At 41.3% G+C, this 25,653-nt stretch overlaps 1 long non-coding RNA gene across 2 annotated transcripts; it reads right to left on the bottom strand.

Moving 5' to 3' along the window:
- Positions 1–20,094: 20,094 nt before the first annotated feature.
- Positions 20,095–24,812, bottom strand: LOC121887763. Of its 2 annotated transcripts, none has more exons than XR_006093038.1 (4): positions 24,096–24,812; positions 22,499–22,566; positions 21,539–22,237; positions 20,095–20,845 (listed from the first exon to the last, which is right to left on the bottom strand). It is a non-coding gene; the product is annotated as an uncharacterized LOC121887763 (long non-coding RNA). The 2 variants fall into 2 exon arrangements; XR_006093037.1 differs by lacking the exon at positions 24,096–24,812 and adding an exon at positions 22,672–24,040.
- Positions 24,813–25,653: the final 841 nt, after the last annotated feature.

Below are 25,653 nucleotides of genomic sequence, written 5' to 3'. Positions count from 1 at the left end.
AAATATAATATATTTATTTACAGCATATTAGAAAAATATAATATATTAATTTACAGCATATTAGAAAAATATAATATATTAATTTACAGAAAAATTGTAGAAAATAAATTATCAATTTACAGAAAATTTGTTCAAAATATTTTTTTTAGAACAAATTAGTGAAAAATATGAAAAGATGAAACAGAGGCCACAATGTGGCCATCTGTAAGGAGAGGTGATGAAAGTTGTTGTTTGATCAACTGTTGAAATTGTTGTCTCCTCCATCACCAGAGAAGAAACGGCGGAACGGCCCTGTGATCCATCTGAAGAGGCGTCTAAACCATCTGTCATTCCTAGCAGTGTCAGGCTGGACGACGGCCTCTTCCAGATCATTCTCCTCCATTTTGGCAGGGTCATTATGTGTCAGGGCAGTTCCTGGAGCACTGGAGGCAGTTACAGTTGTGGTACTGCAATGTTTAAGATGCCTCCCTGGTCCTGATGTTTGGAATGAGGAAGACTGCCAGTTGACTTGTGGCTCATCCTCCTCAGTGTCCATTATAGTGAAGGTGTTGGGGCGGGAGATCTGATGGTCGGTGTGGTTGAAAAGAGGGTGCTGCAGAACCTCCAGGGGTTTAATGCGCATGTCTGCGTCCAGCTGCAGCATCTTCTTGACCAGGTCTAATAATAGACGCTGGTCTCTTTGAGGTCCCCTGTTCATAACCATGATCTGCTCAAGATCATCCAGAGAGCCGAGCTCAAGATATCTGGGTTCTCCCGTGTACATTCCCGTCTCGTAACTGAACTCTTCTGGTGTCTTGAATGTCCACATCCTCTGACTGTTGGGCTTCTTGTAGAAGTAGTAATCAGTTCCCCTTCCACGATCCAGCACGTGGTCCTCTGGCTGACCCTGGGCCTGCATGATGAAGGACAGCATTTCGTAGTCCGTGTCTCCAGGATACAGCGGGTAGCCTGTAGCCAGCTCTGCAGCTACCAGTCCGAGAGACCACATGTCGATGGCCTCGTTGAAAGGGGTCTGCAGGATTATTTCTGGTGCCCTGTACCAGATTGTCTGCAGACAGACTCCAGGCTCAGCAGTAAACGCGTGACAGGCGAGGCCAAAGTCAATGATTTTGACCTTCAGTGGCTGCTGGTGGCGGTTCACGACCATGATGTTATCAGGTTTGAGGTCCGCATGTATAATTCTCATGGACCTCAGATGTGACAGGGCTGTGGCCAACTGATGTACCACTGGACTCAGCTCTTGTATGGAAAGACCCTGGTGATGTCTCTCTTCCATGTAGTCATACAGGCTTTGGTCCAAAAGTTCAAAATTGAGGCAAATATGGTCTTTGTCGAAGAAAAAACCATTCCACCTCACAATATTAGATGTGTCTGGATCCAGACACTTGAGGCTTTTTAGAATGGCAATCTCCTCTCTTGCCTGTTGCACGATTTCAGGGTGGTTCTTATTGACCTTAATGGCCACCACCCTGTCGGTGTCAATGTTGCGGCATTTGGTGACAAACCCAAAGCCGCCCTCGCCGAGGAAAGCCTCAACTTTGTGGCACCTGCCCAGTGTGCTCCCTTTAAAAATCTGCAAGTTCTCACTAGATGTGTTGTACATTGTCGTGTTGATTGGTTTTCTTCAAGTGTACTTCAAACCGTTAACGAGATGTGAACGAAAATACTTTGTTCGCAGTTGCAGGTTGTCAGGACGTTTGTCTGATATGCAATGCCAGATGCTCTGTATGTAGATTACTTCAAGCATATATCAAAGCAGCCGTTATTACATCATTGGGTTCCATGACAGCTGGTTCTGCCTTTATTACATCATTGGGTTCCATGACAGCTGGTTCTGCCTTTATTACCTCACATTCTAATGACATCTCTGTGTGTGTCTGTGTGTGTGTGTGTGTGCGTGCGTGCGTGCGTGTGCGCGTGCATGTGTGTGTGCCTGCATGTGTGTGTGTGTTTGTGTGTGTTCTAGTACATACAGATGGGTGACAAATTAAAGTAAAAAATGGTTCAGGTCTGAATGTTTGACCCCTACAGTGAGGGGATCTGGTGGCTCTGTTATGCTTTTGGGGGGCATTTTGCTGGCATGGTTTGGGTCCACTTGTCCCCTTAGAGGCAAGGATCACTGCAAATCAACACAAAGTTGTTCTGGGTGATCACTTTTATCCTATTATGAAACATTTCTATCCTGATGGGAATGGTCTCTTCCATGATGACAGTGTCCCAATTCACAGGGCACGAGGGGTCATTGAATGGTTTGATGAGTATGAAAATGATATGAATCATATGTTATGACCTTCACAGTCACCAGATCTCAACCCAATTGAACACCTATGGGAGATTTTGGACTGACATGTTAGACAGCGCTCTCCACCACCGTCATCAAAACACCATATGAGGGAATATCTTTTTGATGAATGTAATTCATCCCTCCAGTAGAGTTCCAGAGACTGTAGAATCACTGCCAAGGCTGAGGAACACCAACCATTCTTCCCACAGCATAACAGAGCCAGACGATCCCCTCACTGTAGGGGTCAAGCATTCAGACCTGTACCAGTTTTTCCTTTAATTTGTTACCCGTCTGTACATCTCTGTGAGGACTAATTTGAGTTTTCAACCTGCTGAGTGAGGACATTTTTGGAAAGTGAGGACATTTCGGCTGGTCCTCACTTTGGACAGACCTTCAAGGGGCAGGTGGTTTTAGGGTTCAGTTTAGGGTAAGCATTGGGGTTAGGCATTTAGTTCTGACAGTTAAAGTTAGGGTAAGGGGCTAGGGAATGCATTTAGTCAATGAGCGTCCTCACAAGTATTGTAAAAACCTGTGTGTGTGTGTGTGTGTGTGTGTGTGTGTGTGTGTGTGTGTGTGTGTGTGTTTGAAAACAAAAAAAGGGATGAGCCCCATTCGGAAGCCCAGGGGAGAAGAAGGACGGCATCACAGGGTAGTGGGGGTAATTTTCATACCTGTCCCATTGGTAATGGTGTGCGGATTTCACGGGGCCCCAGAAGAGACTGAGAGGATTAAATGAACCTCCCCTACTGTAGAGAGAGACGGGAGCGACAGAAAGCTTATGTGTGCATTAGCTTTCTGTGGAACTGAAAAACTGTAAATCTAAACAAAATTAGACATCTTATGTGGCTATAAAAGCACTCAAACATACACTTGTTATGAGTTATGATGTTTAAACGTGTACTTATGTGTGTAGGAGGAGGATGATGAAGTTCTTATCGTTACTATCTGTGTCTGCGTGGGCTTACAAGACAAATGAATACAGCCCACATCCAGAATGAAACACATGCATATAGCAAACAATACCACAAGGAGTCAAAATAAATAAATAAAAATTATTAGACAAATGAAAAAAAGACTCATTAATTACTCCATCTTGCTTTTTTCTACATTTCTAGCCATGCTAATGGCATGGCTCTATGAATGACAATGTCAGTCTTTTGGTCAGTCAAATATCTCAACAGCTATTGGATGGATTGCTATGAAATTTGGTACAGATATTCATGGTGCCAAGAGGATGAATCTTACAGACTTTTATGATCCACTGACTCAGTCAAGTTTTTTCTTATCCTGGAAAATATATTGACATTTAGAAGAGTGCCACAACATTTTGTACAGACATTCATGGTTCCCAGAGGATGAATCCCAAAGACTTTAGAGATCCCCTGACATTTTCATTTACGTTCACATTTGTATTTTTTTTAGTGAAATCTCTCACCAAATATTAAATAGATTGCTATGAAATTTGGTTTATGTCCCCTCAGGATGAATTATAATCACTTTCTTGATAACATGAATTTCCATCAAGTGCCATCATCAGGTCAAAATTTCAATTTGTCTGATATTTTGATTTATGATATTCCCATCAGCATCAGCTGTACCTTGTATTTAGTGCTAATCAGCAAATGTTGTTGACAACGGTAAATATTATACCTGTTTAACATCAACATGTTAGCAATGTCATTGTGAGTATGTTGCCATGCTGGTGTTAACATTTAGTTGAAAGCACCACTGTGCCAAAGTACAACCTCAAAAGGCTGTAGTCTTTAAATCTTTTTAGGCATTAGCCAACTTAAAGATATCAAAGTTAGACAACCATTTCAATTTTTTATAATCTTTAAAACCAGAATATTTTAGGGATTCATTTCATGAAAACCAACTAAGTCATCAAAGTATGTGCAATACAGAAGGAAATTGAACTCACTTTCCATTTATCCCAAATCATGCAGTTCACATGATCAAGTTTCCTCCTGAATAATTTTAAATCCCCCAACTTCAATAGTTAGAGAAGCCATAACATATTATTCAAGGCCATGATTTTGTTTGACTTTGAATTAGGTTTTTTCATTTATTGTATTGTTTTTGTATGTGTGTGTAGAAGATGAGACAGTAAAGCTCCCTTGTCGTTTTTTTTAAAGGCCACAAGACAGACAGACAGACAGATAGACAGAGAGAGAGTGTCTGAGAAAAAAAGGAGGATCAGGAGGGAGGCAGCAAAATAGGAAAGAGGGGTTGGAGAGCTGGAGGGTGAAAATTGCAGGCGTAGGATTATGGAAGATTACCGTGCAGGAGCAGGAGCAGGATGTGGGGGAGCCAGAGAGAGTTAGCTTTCATCTGGTCGCTCAAGACAAAGGAGCTGCCAGTGACGAGCCCGGGTCTCCCTACAGCCATGCTGGATGGTAGATGGGGTGTTAGGGAATGGCAATGTGTGTGTGTGTGTGTGTGTGTTGGAGGTTGTGGTTGAAGAGAGAAAGGGACACAACCCAGGAGAAGACCATACTTAAAACAAAAAATGCAAAATTCTACCGTTTGGTTGAGATAAGTGAACAAAAAGTTTAAAATGTCTCAACTAGCTATCACAAACCGAAGCAGATAAATGTATATATTTCTGTCTGTTTCAGCTGAATGACATGCATAAACACAAAATGTCAGTGTTGTCTGCTCACACGGAGACACACACACATAATGATGGAGTTAGAGGGGAGGTCTCCAGATGAGTGTTTGTAGTCTAACAGAAGCCTCTCTTTCTCGTGGCAGAGTGTAGGCAGACAGTCTAATTACACCTCTGCACCACACCAAGCTACTGTCTTACTGTAGGGTTAGCAGAGATGAAGGGCTTCTTTGTGTGTGTATGTGGGGGTGAGTGTGTGTAGGTGTAGGTGTGTGTGTATGACAGAAAAAGAGAGAGATGTGATGTAAAAAGATGAAGATAAAGTCAGGCCGATATGATCTTTTGTTCAGCTGAACCTGTGTTTGTGCTGCTTTATGCACTGCGTGTGTGTGTGTGTCAGTGTGTGATTGTTGCATTTATGAAAGCATGTGACTATACAGTATATATATATATATATATGTGTGTGTATGTGTGTGTGCCACTTCTCAAATTCCACCTCCGTCCTTCCACAGGTGAATTGAAAACATTACGTGTTCGTGTGTGTGTGTGTAGAGGGTTTACATGCATGTTTATATATCAGTCACCAGCCTATCAGCCATTGTCATCTCTCTCTCTCTCTCTCTCACTGTCATCTGTCTATGTCGTCCGCCCAGCCATATCTAATGACCACTAACAGGCCATCTGGACTACCTCAACATATAGACCTTTACTCCCATTTCACCAGCCACACTGTTTACACACTCATACATCTACACACGCATTTATACTCTCTCTCTCTCTCTCTCTCTCTCTCTCTCTCTCTCCCTCTCTCTCTCTCTCTCTCTGTATGTGTGTGTGTGTCCATGTTTCTTCTGTCCACTGCAAAATCCAATCTATGTGTTTATTACATATAAATTGACATATATTGTGAAGTCACATGTGCCCATACCCGACACACCCATGTACACAGTACACACACATACACACGCTAGCCTGACATCACAGGAAATTTTACTCATATAAATATATGGAAGTTGTTGGGGTTTTTTTTCATTCAGATGGTGAAAAGGAGCAGACTTTGTGGATTCAACCAGTACAGAAAGGAAAGCTTTGCCTCAAACTAAACCAAAATAATGTAACCTGAGATTTGAACCTCAACACAGAGGCAAAATATATGTATATATAGGTGTTGCGGTACCTAAAATATATAATAATGTAGGGAATAATAGGACAATCAGTCATTGTATATGATTGGAAAATTGTTAATGGCCATGAAAATACACACATCCATACAGAAACATGAAGTCAAGCACAACAAAAACACCCTCTGTCAGCTCCAGTTTGTTTGAAATGAACAATCACACACACTTTGAGAGTTTTAGTCACTTTGTTTTGGTTACCATCACTTTTAACCAGCATTTTTTTTAACCTGTGAACAGAACACTGACAAACTTTACCTTTGAAGTTAATATGGCAAACATGTTAGCAAACAGTGATTTATTAACATATCCAGCAGACACAGAGAAACATAAGCATTCATTTAAAGTCATGTTTCTGTCCACCTGATGAATGTGTCTCCAATATTCACTCTCCTTTTAGCTTTGTTTTGGTCTCCACCAGCTTCTGAGAAAAAAGTATTAAACTTGTTAGCTGCAATATGCTTGTGTTCACCAGCTAATTAATATTTTTTATCTGCTGTTTGGTGCTGGACAGGTAGTGTACAATTATCAACTTCCAGCTGTGTCTGAAAATGACGCTGATGTGAACTTTTGACTGAACCGAAAGAGCTGCAACTAAAACAACAAACTGAAAGACTAAAACACTCTGTAGAGCTGAAGTGAACTGCACAGTTTGGTGATAATACTTTGTAGGCTCATCAGTACAATCGACACCTTCCACATACACACAGTCATTTGATACATTGTTAATGTAAAAGTTTTGATTCATGCAGCTTTAAACAAATTAATCCATTAACTGCATACAAGATGTATTTCTATTTGATTTCCATATTGAGTAGGATGTTCGTTTCAAGAATGATATTGAATCTTGTATCAGTATTCAAGTGATCAGACTGTCCTGGTTTCAAGATACTAAAGCAAGATGGTTTTCCACCACAACTGAAACTTCAATGGGCCACATGTTTAAAGATAAAATGGGACTTTAAAATCAAACATTGAGACATAATGTAAAGAAGAGAGATATCTTGGCAGTACACACCCCTTCATACAGTTGGTAGCCCCCCCCCCCCCCCCCCCCCCACCCTTCAGGCCCATTCCCCTCTGTGCTGTGATGGCTCTCTGTCTTGGGAGAGCTTAGCGCTGTCTCTCAGGTATCCCTCAGCTAAGACTTTAATCTCAGCCAGAAACTAGAGCCACACACAGCACTAATGGGCCATTATGGCTGACAAAAACACATGGAACAACCTGCAGGGGCTCTCTGGCTTTTCACAATCTGCTAATTCCACTGTCTCAGCCTGGCTCACTCCCGGACCCATTCACCCTCTATCTCTCTTTATCTCTCTCCGTCTTCCTTCCTCCTCTTTTTCCCTCCTCAAGCCCTTTTCTTCTTCTCAGGAATATTCTCCTTCTCTCTCATTCCTCTGATCTTATTCACTCTCTGTGTGTCTCTGCTGGTGTTGGGCAGGTCTGTCAGCAATAGTTGATTCCATGGTTGGCTGAGTACTTGTGTCTGACTGAAGCTTTGTTTTGGGACCTGCTGACCCCCCCCCCACTTAACGGATTCCTCTAGTGTGTGTGGATGTGTCAGAGCATCTTTGTGGCTGTGTGTTAGTTTACCTGTACGCATCAGGAGGCTGCGTCTGTGTCTGTGTGGGGTTTTATCAAGGGCGTGTAAGCACATACATTTATATAGGAGTGTGAAGGTGTGTGTGTGTGTGTGTGTGTTCACAATGAATCTGTCACTGTCATCCGATGTAAAACACCGAGCAGAGTGGCAGCACCTCCACAGCCGAGGGCCTTTTGACAACAACTCCTTTTGTTGGCCTTTCTATTGACTTAAGAGCTTTTCTCCTTCAGTAACCTGAACAGTTTATTATCCATAGCAGCCATTCAGTGGCACAATGCGGGTGTGGCGAGGGCTGCACAAGTAGAGGAGGCTTTGCAAGGTGTGTTTGTTCTTGACCTCCCTTGAAATACAGTGTGCTCCAGTCTCAGTCGCGTAGAAGATTTAGCTTTTATGGTCAACAGGGTTTTTTGGGTGATACAGGCCCGCGTCAAATGTAACAGATGGATCAAACATGTATTGTGTTAATTTTTTCAGATTTTGTCTTAGTCCAGAGATCAAAAGTTGTTAGTTTTTATTCAGTGAAATGTCTGAACATCTCTGGCCTGCAATGCAGAAAAAGTCAGTGAACATTTCAGTCTAATTGTAGTCGAGAAGTATGACCATTTTAGTCTATTATTATTAGTCTTTTTTTTGCAAGCAATATTATATGGAGATTTAATTTTTGTTTCATAAAATGAATTTTGTTTCGTCGTTGCCAAGGTCAGCCCATTTTCTAAAGTATATAATAGTGTCATAGATTTTTGAATAGTATTTCCCAACATCCACATAAACCTTAGTTCAGTTTATTTCAGTACATTATAAATATCAAGCTGGAGATACAAGTTAGAGGTAAGTTTGGCAATACTTTGTTGCCATATTTACATAATACTAGTAATGCATCGTATACCTTTCAAATCCATCTTCACTTAACTGACAATAATATAATTATATAATAATAAAAGTGAAGTGATTATGATGATCTAACTCTTTTAGCTTTCTGCATAGTAAAATTACCTGTAAAGTAATAATATACCATGAAAAAACACTGGAATGGTAAATTAATGCTTGGTATTAAAACACCTCAGAATGTCTTTTAAGATAAAATAAGGTTTGAAGTCATCATCCTTAAGATTTTCATGAAATCAAACTCAATTTTTATGACTATTTACAATCACATTTGCTCTACAACAGCAAATCATTGTATTTACATTCAGTAATTATTTCTCTATATAGTCATTCTTATTGGTTGTGGTGGAGTCCACTATTCTAGTGCTGGATTCAGATTGCCTACCTACGTGCAAAAGATCCACAGGGAAATGATGCAACGTGTAATCCATCTCAATCTTATCTAATTAATAACAATCTCACTGCTTGCTGTTCATTCTCTTCACACCATGTGAGAGTTGTGTTAAGTTCCTTGTTGATGCAACGTCCTGCTGCTGCTTCACATTCAAAGAGTCAAACTGGCGAAACACTAAACACAATGTGTTTGTCACATTTTTTATTTTTTCAAGGAAGTAATGAGACAAGAGGGCACACATCCAACTCCTCAGCAAGATAACCAGCTTCACTTCCTGCTGTTATGTTAATCTTAAGGATTACAACTTTAAATGAATATTATTCTAAATTCAAAATCATTTCAGTTGACTTTAACATCTTGTTTATCACCAGATGACTCATAGTTAACTGTTTCATCTACTACATGAGTATATGATTATCACTGACACAGTTAGACAGTCTGACACATCCTTTATCATACATGGGTAACTCACACCTACATCCGTCTTCTCTTCCAAGCGTAATATTATCATGAAGTTACTGACTTAGTCATCTAAGAAAAGCTGCCAGAAACTGCCACCCACCAAATGATTGGCTTCTGCAGCCAAGCAGTATGGGAGTTAGAGTGTCAGGCTAGAGGGAAATGTTATCCACCATTGTGTTGAAGGAGACAGCGATTTGGAGAAAACAATGTGGATGATGCGTCCATAGACAAACAGGCGTCAAACTGTCATTCAGATATGGTGTCACCTAGACGCCCACTGACCTCTGCTGCTGGGTGATGCAATATGTATGTATGTGTGTGTGTGTGTGTGTGTGTGTGTGTGTGTGTGTGTGTGGGCAGGTATATTTATGTCTGCACTCACCTTTCTCCAATTTTTATTGTTGACACTCACCTTGATGTACTTTGATGACACAGGTTAATGTTCAGATTTGCACAAAAGCGACACAACATAATCAGTTTCATGCACATTTTTCAGAATATCAGGCATATTGTAAAAAATGGTAAGCAGGTTCATTCATTCATTTCTTTACACAGAGTCACTGGATTTTTTATTATATGGTTATCAGAGCTATTGGTTACAGTTTATTTGATGGATCTACTCTTTCCTAAATAATTTCCCAGAAAGTTTCCTGGACAGAACCTTGTAACTTGTACAGTGTTGTGATAAATGATCATAGACCACATCCAAATTCTTTTCTATATCAGATAATTAAAGTATAGTAATTTTATTTTAAGGTCTGTGATTCCCTAATAATTTCCAAGGAAGTTTCCTGGAAAGAATTATTGAATTTGGTGCTAATTATAGAGAAAATAGAGACAGAATTCTGAAATTTCAGTCATTTAGATTTAAGTCTAGTTGAGTTTATGATCCAACCCTATCACCAGACAGAAAGCCAATACTGGACAATTTTCTGAAACCCAAGATTACATTTGATTACAATGTAATAGTGGAGGTTAGGCAACTAAAATGCAAACTCCAGTCTCCTAAATCAAAGTGAGATACAATACTTCAATGCTGTGACACTGACTGTTGGCACTGGATGTGCAACATGAGGTGCAGCAGTGTCAAATATGGGCGTAATTCCTAGGAATACAAGGTTGGTATAATTAGTTAATAATTTTCCAGGAGGAATTTCCTTGAAAGAACAACTCAATATAAGTACAGTAAATAATCATTCATTGTGGATAACAGTAATTACAGACAGCCAGAGTCAAATTCCTCATTTGTCAACATATTTGATTCTGACTCTATTATGCATTTATTTTTAAAATGTTGTTCGACATATAAGTTGAATTCTTCCCTGAAGACAGATGTCATCTTTTTGCATGTTCAGCTTCCTCTTCACTGACTAAAATACTCTACAGCTGAACACATTTTACATATAATTAGTGCCAAATTATATAGTTATATAGGAAGTTATTAAAATGAAGTATTACCAATCTATTTGATGAAGCAGTATGTTTGTATTTTTGCTGATCAAACCAGTAAACAATAACACAATACAGGATTCCAAATGTTCATACAGGTGATCTTTTTTTTTTAACAAAGACTTCTCCATCTGTACGCTAGTATTTGAAATGTAAATCATATTATACTTACGTACTTCTTTCATATTAATGCAAACCAGTCACGTGAATTCATACATACATTTAGCATTGACTCTAGTGGGAAGCGTGTTATCTGAGGATAATCTTCTGGAAGCTCCTCTCACATTTCTCAAAGTCTCCCCCCTCAGCTTGCTGGTGCATGCCCTCCCTGGATCCTTTCCCCAGCGTTTGACCGCTCCATAAGTTCAATTACTCACTGTCTTCCAACAAAACCAAGCCTAAACAACGCCAGACCCCTCCGAGTCAAGTGGCCTCCCTGGTTTCCATCAAAGTCACTGCGTCCTCCCGTCGCAGGAAACTCTGGTGAGGCAGGGAAACGAGGTTCTAGGGTTTCATAAATTATGTTTGTCCTCCTTAAAAGGGAGTGTGGGAGGTGTGTGTGTGTGTGTGTGTGTGTTGCCTGTATCCATTCTCCGGACTCATTAGGAGGCCATATCAGAGTGTAGTTTCCCCCTTTGACCAAAAAATCCTGCTCTCCGCCCGACCAATCACAACATGACCCTGGAGAGAACTGGTTTTAATCAGCATGTGTGTGCAGGCTCTACTTTTTGGAGTAACATGTGGATGTTGTGCTTTCCTTCATTCATACAATTTTCTCTTTAATTGATGTAACGTTGCTGTAGGCATAATTTTAGAAGAAGAATACGCAGATACAGAGACAGAGTGCCCTCAGAAAGCTAACATCCCTCCAGCATTCCCTGACGGCTCTGGTTTGGCAAAATATACTGTTTCATTTCTATCCAATATGGAGAAATCATTTGCGGGGGGAGTCGTTCTTATGCCGCAGCCTGATGTGCTGCCTGTTTCCAGCTATTTCTGACCGGATTCTTCTTTTTTTTTTTTTTTATTCCCTCCCTGCCTCTGTGCCTCCCGCACTGGTGGATCTGAGTGTGTGGTGGGATCGTGATGGATGTCCCCTGACTGGATGATGCAGAAGGAGGGCCGAGATTGTAGCCTGTAAAGTAGGGAGTTCAGAGCAGGCTGTTATTTAAATCCTTTTTTCTGTCTATTCTTACGCCTGTCTATGCTTGTTTCTTGTTACCAGTCTCCTTTCTCCTTCATCTGTCTTTCGACTCCTCTAATTCATTCTTTCTTATTTTAATCCCTTGTTCCCCCTTTCTCTATCTATCCCTGAACCCTACTCTTGCTCCCTCTGTCCCTCTTTCAGCCTCTACAGAACAGACTATAATCTTGGCCCAGGCTCCAGCATCTCCTCCTACCCTTCAATCTTGTGCAGCCATAATTATGGCCACACCAAGCGGAGCGGCTTCTAAATCATTCAGAGATGGTTTTGGCTTCCTGACTGCTTTATTTTTTTCCCTCCTCTGCTTCTTAAATAAAGTAGGAGAGAAGCTCCATTCGGGCTTGTTCTGAGGGCTAAATTATAACTGTGCAGACGTTCCTCTTTCGCAGAGTCGCCTTTTGATATTTTATCTTGCACTATTTCGAGCGCCTTATAAAAAAAGATGGGTTGACATTATAAGGGGGGAGAAATGTGGGTTCCATCTCTCAAGTAGACTTTTCCGAGCTCTGAAGCAATTTGTCATTCAGTTTAAACCTTGACATGTTAAAAAAACTGAGTTATGCTTTACTTTTTGACAATGAATACTCAAGCACTGCTTGACAACTGAACAACTCCTTACCACAAAATTGTTCCAACTATAGTGTCCAGCTCATAAAATCTCTAACCCTTTGAGCCCTATAGGCTGTTTTTGCTCAGTTTGCTCTCCTGTTATTTACAGGCTTATACCATAATTACCACATGTCTTTCCTAGGCAGGTCATATATTTCCAACCCATTATCACAAATCTGCAATACAAATTTCAAACTGCATGCAATGCATATGCTAAAGTCCAATTTTGCATGCAGGTGATACACCACTTTAATTGCACATTTTTAACCCTTTTGCGTTTCATTTAACACTGTTGGTTAGGTTTAGGCACAAAAACCAATTGTTTAGGGTTTAGGGAAAGATCATGGTTTTGGTTAAAACAGTAAAATGCAGAAAAAAAGTCCCAATGTGACGCTAAAAATCTACGATTAAGATGCCCGACGTACCAGTACTAACAGTATTAATTACCCAGCCATCCATCCAACCTGCCTCCTCCTAACAAGCCAAATATCAACTTAGAAAATGAAAGAAAGTGGCATTATATTGATGTGGCTTCCTTGGGAAGGATTAGTGTATCACCTGCACACAATTGGCCTTTGGTGTATGCACTGCACACAATTCGAAAGTGTAAAGTCATGTTATTTATAAATCAGATTGAAGAGACTGAGATATTTCTGAATGGGTGAGGCATGTGAGTTGTAGTATAAGTGAGGAAAAAAAAACTTTTGCCTGTATGTATATCATGTATTTTGTGTTTCAGTAAAATTATTAAAGTATCTGTTAGCACAAGCTGACCAAGGCTAATTCATGGGTTGCTAATGAGAGACCACATTTCACATTTTTAAGTTTTCCTTATAAAATACAGTAAAGTGAAAGCAACAGATAAAAAGAGGTAAAAAATAATAATAATAGAAAGAAGAAGTAAAGTCAGTCTCTTCTTCCTTCCATTTTTCATTAGGTGAATGATCTGTCCTGTCTCCCGGGGAAAGGCCAGTGCAGTCACAGGCATGCCCTTCACTTTGACCTGATAACCTGCAGAGAAAAGCCTGCAAACAGCAAAGCGAGGAAAGACAGAGGCAGACAGATAGGAGAGGCGTGGTGGTGGAGGAACGAGAGGGATAAAAACTAACATGAAAAAGAGGAAGGAAAGAGACAAAGGTGGTGTTGGTGGGCGGATGACATGAAACAAATCTTCCATGTTTTCTATCTGCTGTCCATCAGTTTGTGATCTTCTTATTTGCTCAGAGCGAGTCCCTGTGAAGAGAAGGAAAACAAAGTTCAAACACCACTAATGTGATTATGGTGAGATCAGAGCGTAGATCCTATCACTCCCCTCGCTTCAAAAACACAGAGTCGCACCACAAACTCTGCAAGCCACCCCTCACATATGACAGCCGAGCGTCAGACGCCGCGGTGTATGGAACACTAACAGCTAGGAACAGGAGGGCCACTGCCTGCTGACTGGATCAAAAAGAAGGCAGCTTGAACATGATGTGTGATGTACAAAAGAAGAAAAACACAATATTTGACTGTAGCTGTGGCACAGTTGGGGAGTTGTAAAGTAATGATGCCTCTCATAGGCTGCATCAGTGATGGCTTTGAAACATATCTTTCAGTTGCAGGTTAACATCAGGGACACTCAACACCCGCTTCTCATTAGCAACCCTGTCGTCCTTTAGAGGAAACATAATTGCTGCAAGTGTCTTTCAAAACATATGTATTGTTGCAAATTAGTAATAAATGAGACACAATTGATCCCCTGCTAAATTTTATTATCAATTTTCTCATTTTATTGTACAGAATGCCTATTTTATATAGTATACCTGTTAGTGAGGGTCCGTCTATATCTGGAAAATCCCCACTTAAGCTGTACTGTCCAAGCATATAGTTGATTTGTTGTGCTTCAGTAAAATTACTCAGGCTATGGTCTTCTGTTCAACCTTTTACTGAAAAATAATAACGGAGCATCACAGAAAAACACAATTAACACAATAAACATGACAAAATGGTCAAAGACTAGCATGCTCTCCAAGCTCAATAGCTTCATCTAAACTAACAAGCACAAACAACTTCTTTTAAATATTAACCAATCAGAAACGAGGGCTGGCTGAGGTTGTTATCAGGTCCTTATTAAGTATTCTACACTGAAACTCATGAACTATCTTTTGTAAGTTAAAATAATACAACATATGAATTATTTATAATATTTTCCTTTTCTATGAATAGCCCTAACACGGACAACACACAAGCTGTTTGTGAGAAATGTTGTTTCGCATGAATGAAAGTTGAATATTTGAAGTTTGAACATTCATGGAGGTCGAGTGATACAACTTTTTGTGACTTCTCAGATTTTATTTTATTTGTGCTTTAGAGATGTTAGTGCATTAGTTGTTTTAAACAGTTTTAGTATGGAATAGTTTTATTTTTTTTTAATCTTTCTTATTTTATCTGTCTTTATTCTGTGGAAATTAATTTCCTGCATCATGGTAATCAGCACTGGTTGATTAGGATGGGAGCAGCATAATTTCCATGTTTCTATGGATGAATAAATGGACAGGAACAGGAAGAAACTGCCAACCCTGTGATTAGTGGACAACCCACAGCCAAAGAATAAACTGAACCATTGATTCCTTGAGATGATAATTTAATGACAAAGTTACTACATTGCTCTGAAAAGATAGGTTTCCATTTTTTAAGTATTATTCTTCTCCTTCTCATAATGAAGGACTTAATCATTAAACCTATGCTTCAAGAAGGTGAAACATTTAATATCTATGTAAACGTGTGCGTGCTCTTGCCTTTCTGTTAATGCCATGGAAGTTGTGGAAGTGTTACAGAAATGTTATTGTATCTGACCATGTTCCTCATTTTTTCTCACACTTGCCTTCCATGCAGTGTACGTAATACGTTTAGAATTTCCTTACAATGTTTTACGACTGTATATTATTTAATCTCGCATGTTAACCACAGGGACACGCTCCTGATCATTTACGTCCTTCCTGCATTCCACCACACACACACACACACACACACACACACACACACGCTCAGGCACACTATCCCTGCACAATGACCCCCATTTACAGTGCCTGCCTGCTCACTGTGCCCCGAGCAGAGGGGCATTAACGTTGAAATGCCATCAAAGCTTCAGAAGGATCTCTAAGGAGACGGGGGAGCTTTACGGTGCAACTCCAGCCGCCAGGGCCCCCGCTTCGCTCCCTCACACCTCTGCGTGTCAAACGGGCTCCGGGGCGAACGCCGCAGAGCAACACATGTAGCGAGGAAAAGACGGAGGTGGGTGGGAGTCTTTATATTATATTAGTGTTCATTCATGAGTCGGAAGGGAGGAACGTGCCAAGAGCTGGCAGAAAACTGTTCAACTAGCTTCCATTCACCCCTCTCTCTCTCTCTCTCTCTCTCTCTGGATAGGAGACAGGCTGTGTTTATGGCCTCTGTTAGTGATTTAACAGGGTACGCGACCTTGGGGAAACAGCTTTTTGGAAACAATGTGGGGCAATATGGGAAAAATCAAAACATAACTCCAGTGGAGTAACACTGTAGGTTATGTAAACACATCCTGCTCACACTGTTGGTGTAATTTATCGACAGTTGGGTAATGGTTATGTGGTTGTAGGTGAGCACATGGTTTAGCTGCAGAAGTTGCACTGTGTCAGCTAGTAGTTGGCTACAGCTCAGAAATGTGGGTTATGAAAGTGTAATATTTGTGCTTCATAATGTTAAAAATTAACTACTTTTTTTTGTAAGATGAATTACAAAAAGAAAACAAAGCCAACAAAAAACTTGTTCACCCCAGTGCACCCTGAGCAGCTGCTCTCCCATCCACTCACATCTGGATCCATTCACCAAAACATTTCAATGGTCTTACTGTTCACACAGCAACCCCCCCGCCCCCCACATCTGAGACAAACCAGGGCTTTAATGAATGGACAAATAAAAGCAAGGCCATGTCTATCTCTGGGTGTATCCTCAGCAGTACAGGTGCACCGAGGTTAAGGTTGAGGGAGAGGGAGATAGGACCACTGTCTGGATGTCTGGCTGGTGATGATGGACCAGCTAGTGTGTGTGTGTGTGTGTGTGTGTGTGTGTGTGTGTGTGTGTGTGTGTGTGTGTGTGGACAGAGATAGTAACAGCTGAGTGTGTGCAGCCGTGCACCACCTGCAGCCTGCAGTTTCTTATCATCTCCCATCTGGCCCCTGGAGGACAGACGGAGGAGGCACCTGACTCACCCAGACAGCCCAGCGACGGGAGCCTCTCACTGGGGCGTGCTGACCAGGGAGGTGAGGGGGGGGGGGTCAAGGGACAGAGGGAGGAGACAGTGGGACTGACTCTGGACACATGGAGCCAGTTTGCCTCACTAAAAGCTAGTGTCATGTCTGCAACCTCTCTACCTTGTCATTATCTGTCCCTGCATGCCCTAATTTCAGCCCCCACGGCTCCCTGGGACATGGCGTACCTATAATGATGGCAGAGAGGAGGTCTGGTGCCAGTGGAACAGGCCCCGGGGCCAGCGGTGGTGGTGACTCACACTATAACAAGGGAGAAATGAGCATGCAACCTAGCTGGACTTTGAGATGCAAAGCATACCGGGAAATGAGAGGTGGCATAAACATGCATGTAAACACGCAAACCACCAACTCCTTGTCCAATCCCACCAGCCGCCACTGGTCCATAATTGGCTGAGGATCGTGCCCCTTAGCCTGGGGACCTGCAGGCCACTCAGGGCCTCTCTGAGGTTATGGATGTAGGTGGAGATGTGTGTGCTTGTGTGTGCGTATGAGGTTTCCGTGCTCCTGAAGCCTGTGTAACGGCTGTATCCAGGACTAATTCAAAGCTCTGCTGAGCCCAGCGCCCCGCCAGGCGCTGCACTTTAATGTCAAGGGGGCATGGACGGAGCCTATGGTGCGCCGTGCAATTATCAAGCATGATGGGACACGGAGAGAGGAGAACATCTGGCACTGGTGGATGGGGGCGGGACGCACCTCCAACCTCCCTCCCTCCTCCCCTCTCTTCTTCTGCACAGGAGAGGCTTTCCTTTGATCTCCAGCTGGAGCTGTCTGCCGTGCCTCTCCAGATCAATCACGCCGACACGAGATTTGCTTAGCCATCAGTATCGTCATACTGTAACTGTAGTCAGCCATCTTGTAGCCTAAACTGCACATTAAGAGTTCAACCGAAAGGTTTTCTGGGCTAGAGGTAAAAGTGGGTTGTGTGTTCACCTATTAACCCCACTCCTGCTGCACACAACCCAGCATGTCCCCTTCTACTCATACCTGTTTTCCTCCGCTGCAGTGTGCAGTCAGCAGTCTTGCTGTCTGACTCTATTTATCATTTTTCCCACTGGCAGACAGACAGGCGGCCTCCCAGATACTGAGAAAAGGGTTACAGTTTAACTTCAAAGTCCCCTGCACTGTAACCAATATTGGACATTTCTTAGTGGCGGATAATTCACCGTCCAAATGAAAACAAACTGCTCTGTCATTGCAACAAAGGGAGTTTATGCTTCATAGGCTCTTACTGTAATTAATTTGGATCTAATAACACAACACATGGTGTGAGGTGAGTCACAGAGAGCATAACATTTATACAACATCTCACTGTCTGTTTACATGGCTGAGCCCTAATGTCTTTTAATGATTAGAGCTGTGAAAACAGGCCGAAGACAAAACAAATGAAGGAGTTCTTCGCAAACATGTGTTCGCCAGTAAAGAATGCCATCTTGTCATGTTTAGGATGTTATAGAGCCATGTGACATCATATTCCTGACTCGCGGGCACACTGTCCTTTGTCCAATTAGGGATGTTGTGGAGTAAGGTAATGGAAAACGGATGTGTCCTCTAAAAAAGAAAAAAAAAACAACAAAAAGGAATGGCTTAATTGGAAAGTTAAACAAAATAGTTCAGTAAATCTCTGTGGCCTCTTTGAAAAGAGAGTTTTCAATCGAGACCAGGGACTATTGAGTGAAACAAAACCATGCAAAAACAAAAGGGAAACTTTCTGGGTTTTAACAAAGCCAATGTATGAAAGGCCTGAAGGTTAATACCCTCAAGTGACATCACTGATGTCATCTTGATGGAAATACAGTATATATATTTAAAAATCCATCAGTGTCTAGAAATAAAAATTTATGTCCTCTTTCTTTGTTGTGTGCAAATCAAATTGTATCAGATGACGAAAAGCATTGTGTTCCTTTTCCTTCTCTTGGTTGCCCGGTGCCCAGAATTGGACAGCATTACAAACAGATGTTGCACGAAGATGTTTGGAGCACTTTTGTTCACATGGGCCCCTCTGGTATCGAAAAAAAATGAATTGAATTATATGATAGTTCTTTTAATAGGATTCACTGGAAGTTATTCAAAGCCTCTGACATTTTCATTGGGGAGAAGGCAACGATGCGCCTTTGAAATACCAACCAACATGGAGCACTTATTTTTCTTCCATCGTGGTTTAGATACAGTGCTTTATAACTTTTCTTGCAGATAACAGATAGTAATCAGATGCTGAGTGTCATTTTGGTATTTTGAAACTCTGGCTGTGATCAAACACCAGCTTTTGATTTAAATCCCTTAAAAACTACACTATAGTTACTGTGTTCTAACCGCCACAAATAGCTTCTTTCACTTCTCAGTCTTTCTTCTCTAAATATGGGGTTTGGGAGTTTCTCAGCTTTCAACAACTAGCTTGAGGCACGTTGAAAGACCATTTCTAGCTGCCACTCCCCACCTGGAAATACACCTCCAAATAACATGCACAGCAGTTTACGTCATCCCTTTGCCCGGTGACAAAGAGGTGAAAGGCAGGTAAAGTCTTGAGGAGAGGGCCTCATCCCATGGAGACACAATGGAGGAAAAACTGCATAATTGTACATGGCCTAAAATAAATTTTAGCCAGTCACATGCAACCCCGCCTCCATAAGCCATGAAACAAGCTCAAAAACTGGAGTGAAAGTTGCTCCAGCAAGCTGCTGCTAACAGTGCTTTGATGCTGAGTAGTAATCCAAGCTAACAACCTAGCCTAGCCTGTTAGCCAGAGCTGGTTGTTGGTTGGCCTGTTGGTTTATTTATATATATTTTCACTTCATGTATTTAATATTTATTTAATATCCTTTTATTTATTTTGATATTGAACACTTTTGATCCTTATTGTCACGTCTCTACCAGAAATACACATCATGCACATTGTTGTGATGCCGCAATATTACAGGGCCTCTGCAATACGTGTAAATCATGTCATTACATTGTTTGAACAGGAGAGGTTAGGCCTAATTACACAGCTGCAGGGCGGCTCAAGGTGAAGAGGCGCCAAGGTGAGCTTCCAACACGTTTATGTAACGAAGGAGAATGCGAGGAATGACACGAGGCCTGCGACAGACACAGGGCCGACAGACGCTTTTCACAGAGGTTAAGAGGTAGGTAGAAGGAAACTCCACCATTCCACACATTGCTCCCCATCAAGTATCAGGCCACTGGAACAGGTTGTGTGAAGTTTCTCGGACACTAAAACACCCCTAAAGTGTTGTTTGTGCCTGTCACCAGGCCACAAATCAAACAGTGTGGATCCTTCATGTCCACTGTTCTGCACCCTCCTGCCTAGCATGACATTTTTAGACTATGTCAGGTTTTTCTCTGTGTAAACTCACATGTTTATGTAGAGTTTGGTGCCTTTATCATATCAATTCCCCCTCCACAGCACCAATATCTTGACATTGGCCTTATGTGCAATGAGTGACAAGACAGAAAGGAGGTTATGTTTGTGTGATATGAGTTGTAACATACCCCGACCCCTAATCTAAGGCTTGTACAAATAAAGCCTCAAACCCTGGACCACTTCAAACAGACTTGCACAGTACAGTCTTTGATCAAGAATCACTTCAACTACAGGATTTGTCCAATAATAAAGCACTGTTTCATCACAGCAACTTTATTATTTCATCCATTTTCTGGAGCTTATCGCCTGAAAATGAAGGTCTCTCTCCCGCATTCTCTTAGCATAGATGGTGTCTTTTAAGGGTCCTCTCAAGGTCATACAGACAAGGTTTCAGAGATAGGGTAGGTGGCACCGGACCAGGAGATATCCTTCACATACTTGTCTGGAAGCTTCGTTCCTCTTCCAAGGTTCTCTTGGTGAGCAGCAGCGAGCAAACAGCAGATAAGGACTGAGAGCCTCCGACTGTGGAACATGTGTCCGCCAGTGTTATCATGCAGACAGATAGAGAGAGAAGGAAAAATGATTGGTGGGTTATTTTCTACAAGGGAGTCTGGAGAGGAAACACACTCACACAGCAAGTATGTATTCCCGCAGACAAATATCGAGAGTTGGATACGCAGACAATACACAGAGTTCACCAAGTTCAAGACACTCAGAGCTCATCCTCTACCTGCACAATCCCCTACAGAAAATGTGTTCAATCTTCATCAAAATCGATAATAGATTTTTTAAAATATTACTGTAAATTTTTTTTTTTTTTTAAGCCTTAGCTTTTATATAAAGCTGACAATTAATGTTAGCTTTTTAAAACCATTGCCACAAACTTCCCCTTATTTTAACCAAGTTCGCAGTTGCCTAATCCTAACCATAGTTTAGGTAAAGACCTAATTCAAGAGTTCACCAACTGTTCCAAAAGTGCATAGGATTATCTGCTATTTCAGTATTTTCAATAAACAGTTTCAGTGTCATGTATAAAAGCTGATTTCTAGGATTTTTCATTGTGTCGGAAATTAAATTCTGGTTTAAACGCTAAATGCTTGTTGTTCTATGATCATCCAAATGGTGTTTTTGAATGTACTGTATAGTCTTAACAGTGCTGAAAACAAAGCTATACTGTACGTCATAGTCCTAATGAAGGTGATCATTTTGACTGACCAATAAACACTGAGTCTGTCCAGAAAATCGCTGGTCTGGATTAATCTTCCCCTGACAGTTTGTGGCTGCCCCTGTGCTCTCTCTCACTGTGTCCGCACTCAAGAGGCCTCTGTCCATCCCCAGGCTCCAGCCCGCTGACATTGGGGCCGGGTACAGCTCGGCTCGGCACAGCTCTGTCACTCTGAACCCGAGAGGACCGCCCCGGACCCCGGCGCGCACACAAAGAATTCATTGAAAGGCAAAAAGCGAGGGAAGACAGTTTCTCAGGAGAAGGACAATGGGCGTTCTCCTCCATTTGGCTCACCCTTTCATCCTCGGACGTCCACAAGGGACGCAATTGTTTGGACACAATGCGATATGGGGCAAAGCTTTAGAAGACGCATCGCTTTTAATTAACTGTTGGTAATGATCTCATTATTGGGGCTGAGTGGGTTCCCTGGGCCCAGCGTTGCGCACAGAGTTGAGTCTGGGGTCATCGTTCTGAAGGCCCCACGCTAACCGACAAAACATGGAGGAATTTGTCATGCCGCCACGGTGCATAAACTCAGCCACTGTCAAGCTGGACTACTTCACTCAGAACAGAGGGGAAATGATCTTTTTATATCAGTTAAACAGTTAAACTTTTTGGGATGAAATTCTTCACATTGAGTGTTTCCACTGGTTTTTTGATCTGGACTCTTTCCTTCTTGTTGACATCTCCTGCAAAAAAAAAGAGGAAAAAAAGATTTTTAAATGGCTGAATTGGATTTAACCTACAATATAGAAAATACCAAAAACGAAATGTTTTGTGGAATGTTTTGCACATTGCCAAAACATACAATTCCAAGCACTGTGTTAAAATGAAAAATTAAAAACCGATGTTCTCATGGCAGCTGGGCCTGTATTTATCAAGATATCACAAGTTCTCAGAGTGACTCATTTATAATTCCTTTTAGGACAAGGAGGAAAAGTGTTTTATACCCTTTCTTAACTTAGGAAATCCCTCCTATCTGGGCTGATATTTAGGGGAGCTGCAGAGGTGTTCTAACCTGTTAAGAGTTGACAAGAGATGGTGTTCAGGCAGAGACATAAGTGCACATTTTGTAGGAAGAGATAGTTTATTCATTGATGACAATAAGTGTATCAAAAGGTACCATTAGGGCAAAAAAACATTTGACAGGCCTTGTGCAGGATGCAAAAGAGAACACATACTGCCTCTGCAAAACAAACAAGGTCTTCAGAACATTACAGATACAGGAAAAATGTTTTTATTGCAAAATGATTCGGTTCTGTGACAACTGATAATTTGGGCTGTGATAAGTCAAACTTACGGAAGTTATGGAAAAACAAGTTGCATTCATGAAAATTATGGGTTTATTTATTCATTCATTTATTCGTTTAAAATGACAGATGGCAGAACCATATAAGTAATATGTTCACATTGTTATGGTGTATTATGGAGACCTTACAAAAATGAATCATTTTCAGTGAGTTTGTGCCCCACAGAGAAAATTGCAAGCTGTAAGTACTTGGGGGGTTCACATAGATAACACTCTAACCTGGACAGTCCATGTAGAACAGGTGTGCACACATATCCAACAAAGGCCATACTTTCTGTGCAGGCTTCATGTGCTCAGTGAGAGTCAAAATAATAGAGAGTAATAGGGAAATTTCAGCTAGTTTGGCAACCTGTCAGTGCAGTTAAAGGCAAAGATCAGCCGCCTCATACAAAGGTCCATGAAGATTATGGGAGTCAAACAACACCCAGATCTGGAAAACATCATCCCTCAGGCCAGAAAAATTATTTCTGACCCGACTCATATCCCTCACAGTGATTACCAGCTCCTCCCCTCAGCCAGGCGTTACAGAGTTCTTCAGTGCACTCTAAACAGATACGAACACTCCTTCATCCCTCAGTCCATTAAAGCCATTAACAAACACCCCAGTGGCTGACAGCAGCAACGTTTGATTGTTGTTGTTGTTGTTGATAATGATGTTTGTGTACTGTTCTGTGTGGTCAATGTGGGAATGTGCAATAAGTGATAACATCATGGGTTACTGCAGTAGATGAGATTCTTCAGTGTTTTACATTTTATTTTGAGGATCTCAGAAGTTTGGAGTATTTACTGATTTTTAGTTTTTATCCTGAGTTATTTATTGTACTTTTTTGTCATGGTATTTATGACAAATATGTGTAGTAATGTTGAATTATTTGGACTGTATAGCAGCTGCATTGTGTCTCAAAGGCAAATTTCCTTCTGGAGCAATAAAGTCTTATCTTAAGATTACCGTGTTACATGTGCAGTATTGTACAATACATGCAAGATGCAGCACTATGACAGGCATTGTGAAACAATGCAGTGGTTAGGGCAGATTAGTATAGTATGTTGCACAGCTGAGTCAAACTATCTACTGTTTTAAATTGTATATAGATTAAGCAATGGAGGCGGCTTGCCAGCACTTACTTGCAGCCTATTGCAAATGGCTTATTGGTATCATTATGAGATTTAAGCTCTAACTTTATTTTGGCGTTGTATTTTTGCAACTATAACTTTGATACCTTAGTCACCTATATTACCTGCAGAACCAGAGAAGTACAACACGTCATCATAACTTCTACTTTGCGGTTGTGAGTGTCTCGCCTAGGAGTGGCTCTTCACCTTGCTGAGTCCTGCTGCAAAGTAGGTGTGTTTTTAGTCTGAAATAACAATGCTGAGATTAATTTAAAAAAAAAAAAAAAGTGGACCCTGGACTGCTGGCGGTGCTGACTACAGGACGTAAAGGAGGTACTGAGGTGGGAGAAGATAGAGCAAAGGACAGAGTGTGAGATGAAGGAAGAGAAATGGGGGATTTTCAGAGGAGTGTCCAAGGTCTTATCTGAGAGAGAGAACGGCTGGCTCCCCAAGGGATGAGCCTCAGCCACTCCTATCCGCCCGCCTCATATACACTGACCTAAGATATCCACACGACCCAGCACTGATGTGTGTGTACGTGTGAGTGTGTGTGTGTCTTAGATTGAGTGTGTGTGCGTGCACTCACATGACTGCCTGCATAAGTATATTCACATGCATCCATGTACTTTGAAGAGAAAGAAAAAGGGGGATTTTTGCTTTTGTTGTTTATGTGTTTTGTGCTTATCTGATGGTGCAAAGTGTTCTCTCCTCCGGTTTATTTCTGTGTCTTCCTCTAGGGTTTGTCTTCTTATATCTCTATCTGTCTCACTACAAGAAGCCTTATCTGTCATCAGAGAGGTCACACTGGTGGCTCTGTATGCCCTCAGTATATCATAATCATAAGTAACATACCACTGAGGTTTTCTTTGTCTTGATGCTAATGGGAAAAAGACTCCATTAAAGATTGTGCATTGAGTGAGATTCTCTGCTGTTTCAGTTTCAGAAGTGGAGCCACACATAGAGACAATGACTTAATTATACCGTACGTAATAAAGACCCAGCACAACACACCTGAAGGTTTGATGGGTGTGGTCCAAACACTGAATCAATGGGTGTGGATACTCTTTATACCAGCTCTAATTATGGGATAACAGTGTGTAATGTTTGCCTTTATGTATGTGAGTCTGCTTTGAAAATGGAGCAGCTGGTGAGACATTTGAGGAATCGTCCTTCACGTGAAGACATCATGCCTACCATGCAAATATCTGCTTTACTGTAATGTGTATAACAATATTCAGTGAAGAAGCAGGAATCACAGCATTGGTTTTGATCACTACAGCTTCTGGAATCTGGGTCCAGCCTTGCAAATCTGCCAGAGATATGGAGCCAGTCCCAGTGACACAGCTTGTTGGTTGGTGAGGTTTGGTTCTGGTTTTCAGTGTTGCGTTTGGGAACCTTCAAGATCCAACAAATGGTTAGTGTCCCAATGCCATCCAGTCTTGTTCATAAAAAAGTTCATATATGTGTTCATATACAACTAATTTGCATTAGCAAACACAATGCAGCCCAGATTACATTTTATCAACATTTTTCATTGAACATATGCAAAATGTTCACTGTCAGCATATGTTTTGTGTATTTTCCACATAAATCTCCACATTTTTTTTCTTTTATATTTAAGTAGTCCCAGAGGGAGAAGTTCCTGCGATGGAAAAGAACTATAAGCACTAGTTTTAAACGTTG

The sequence above is a fragment of the Thunnus maccoyii genome, chromosome 21 (assembly GCF_910596095.1).
Source record: "Thunnus maccoyii chromosome 21, fThuMac1.1, whole genome shotgun sequence".
Taxonomy (NCBI): domain Eukaryota; kingdom Metazoa; phylum Chordata; class Actinopteri; order Scombriformes; family Scombridae; genus Thunnus; species Thunnus maccoyii.
The sequence above is the reverse complement of the archived record's forward strand: the minus strand, read 5'-3'. Positions and strand labels throughout refer to the sequence as shown.